The sequence below is a fragment of the Schistocerca gregaria genome, unplaced genomic scaffold (genome assembly GCF_023897955.1).
Source record: "Schistocerca gregaria isolate iqSchGreg1 unplaced genomic scaffold, iqSchGreg1.2 ptg000386l, whole genome shotgun sequence".
Classification (NCBI taxonomy): Eukaryota; Metazoa; Arthropoda; class Insecta; order Orthoptera; family Acrididae; genus Schistocerca; species Schistocerca gregaria.
In genome coordinates this window covers 2,663,923-2,666,925 of record NW_026061828.1, presented here as the reverse complement: position 1 = coordinate 2,666,925, position 3,003 = coordinate 2,663,923, and positions in this window count along the sequence as shown.

The following is a 3,003-nucleotide window of genomic DNA, read 5'->3' as shown; positions in this document are numbered from 1 at the left end:
AAAACGGACGGATTTCTAGGTTTTTACTACATATGAACACTTTTCATATTCTCCCGTGCAACTCCGCTGCTAATCCTTCTTTCATGCACAATCTTAAGGTCCTAGCTCATGTCCAACGCACCAATGCCATCTAAAAAGTCAATAATCGATACCTAAAACTTGGATTGTACTATATCTTACTGGCTCTTACATCAACTTAGAAGCTTCATCTGTGTTCTACTATGGTGCTTTTACTGTCTCCGCATATCGCAGAGCGCGACATAGCTTTGCAGGCGAGAAGTACAACCGTTTCAGAGAGAAGAGCGGCCAATGTGACGATCTGGCTTTAAGTCGATTCGATAAAAAATGACGAAAATGGACGGATTTCTCAGGTTTTTACTACAGATGAACACTTTTCACATTCTCCCGTGCAACTCGGCTGCTAGTCCTCCTTTCATGCAGAATCATAAGGTCCTAGCTCATGTTCAAAGCACCAAAGCCAGCTAAAAAGTCAATAATCGATACCTAGAACTTGAATTGTACTATATCTTACAGTCTATTACATTAACTTAGAAGCTTCATCTGTGTTCTACTATGGTGCTTTTACTGTCTCCGCATACCGCAGCACGCGACGTAGCTTTGCAGACGACAAGTACAACCGTTTCAGAGAGAAGAGCGACCAATGTGACGATCTGGCTTTAAGTCGATTCGATAACAAATGACGAAAACGGACGGATGTCTCAGGTTTTTACTTCATATGAACACTTCTCACATTCTCCCGTGCAACTCCGCTGCTAATCCTCCTTTCATGCAGAATCTAAAGGTCCTAGCTCATGTCCAAGGCACCAAAGCCAGCTAAAAAGTCAATAATCGATACCTAGAACTTGAATTGTACTACTGCTTACTGGCTATTACATCAACTTAGAAGCTTCATCTGTGTTCTACTATGGTGATTTTAATGTCTCCGCATACCGGAGCACGCGACATAGCTTTGCAGACGATAAGTACTACCGTTTCAGACAGAAGAGCGGCCAATGTGACGATCTGGCTTTAAGTCGATTCGATAACAAATGACGAAAACGGATCGAATTCTCAGGTTTTTACTACATATGAACACTTTTCACATTCTTCCGTGCAACAGGGCTGCTAGTCCTCATTTCATGCAGAATCTTAAGGTCCTAGCTCATGTCCAAGGCACCAAAGCCAGCTAAAAATTCAATATTGAATACCTAAAACTTGAATTGTACTACTTGTTACTGGCTATTACATCAACTTAGAAGCTTCATCTGTGATCTACTATGGTGATTTTAGTGTCTCCGCATACCGCAGCACGCGATATAGCTTTGCAGACGATAAGTAGAACCGTTTCAGAGAGAAGGGCGGCCATTGTGACGATCTGGTTTTAAGTCGATTCGATAACAAATGACGAAAACGGACCGATTTCTCAGGTTTTTACTACATATGAACACTTTTCACATTCTCCCGTGCAACTCGGCTGCTAGTCCTCCTTTCATGCAGAATCTAAAGGTCCTAGCTCATGTCCAAGGCAACAAAGCCAGCTATAAGTCAATATTCAAAACCTAAAACTTGAATTGTACTACTTCTTACTTTCTATTACATTAACTTAGAAGCTTCATCTGTGTTCTACTATGGTGCTTTTACTGTCTCCGCATACCGCAGCACGCGACATAGCTTTGCAGACGATAAGTACAACCGTTTCAGAGAGAAGAGCGACCAATGTGACGATCTGGCTTTAAGTCGATTCGATAACAAATGACGAAAACGGACGGATGTCTCAGGTTTTTACTTCATATGAACACTTTTCACATTATCCCGTGCAACTCCGCTGCTAATCCTCCTTTCATGCAGAATCTAATGGTCCTAGCTCATGTCCAAGGCACCAAAGCCAGCTAAAAAGTCAATAATCGATACCTAGAACTTGAATTGTACTACTTCTTACTGGCTATTACATCAACTTAGAAGCTTCATCTGTGTTCTACTATGGTGATTTTAATGTCTCCGCATACCGGAGCACGCGACATAGCTTTGCAGACGATAAGTACAACCGTTTCAGACAGAAGAGCGGCCAATGTGACGATCTGGCTTTAAGTCGATTCGATAACAAATGACGAAAACGGATCGAATTCTCAGGTTTTTACTACATATGAGCACTTTTCACATTCTCCCGTGCAACAGGGCTGCTAGTCCTCATTTCATGCAGCATCTTAAGGTCCTAGCTCATGTCCAAGGCACCAAAGCCAGCTAAAAATTCAATATTGAATACCTAAAACTTGAATTGTACTACTTCTTACTGGCTATTACATCAACTTAGAAGCTTCATCTGTGTTCTACTATGGTGCTTTTAGTGACTCCGCATACAGCAGCACGCGACATAGCTATGAAATCGATTAGTACAACCGTTTCAGAGAGAAGAGCGGCCAATGTGACGATCTGGCTTTAAGTCGAATCGATAACAAATGACGAAAACTGACGTGTTTTTCAGGTTTTTACTACATTTGAACACTTTTCACATTCTCCCGTGCAAATAAGCTGCTAGTCCTCCTTTCATGCAGAATGTTAAGGTCCTAGCTCATGTCGAGGGCACCAAAGCCAGCTATAAAGTCTTAATCCATACCTAAAACTTGAATTATACTACTTCTTCCTGGCTATTACATCAACTTAGAAACTTCATCTGTGTTCTACTATGGTGCTTTTAGTGTTTCAGAATACCGCAGCACGCGACATAGCTTTGCAGACGATAAGTACAACCGTTTCAGAGAGAATAGCGGCCAATGTGACGATGTGGCTTTAAGTCGATTCGATAACAAATGACAAAAACGGACGGATTTCTAGGTTTTTACTACATATGAAAACTTTTCATATTCTCCCGTGCAACTCCGCTGCTAATCCTTCTTTCATGCACAATCTTAAGGTCCTAGCTCATGTCCAACGCACCAAAGACAGCTAAAAAGTCAATAATCGATACCTAAAATTTGAATTGTACTATATCTTACTGGCTATTAC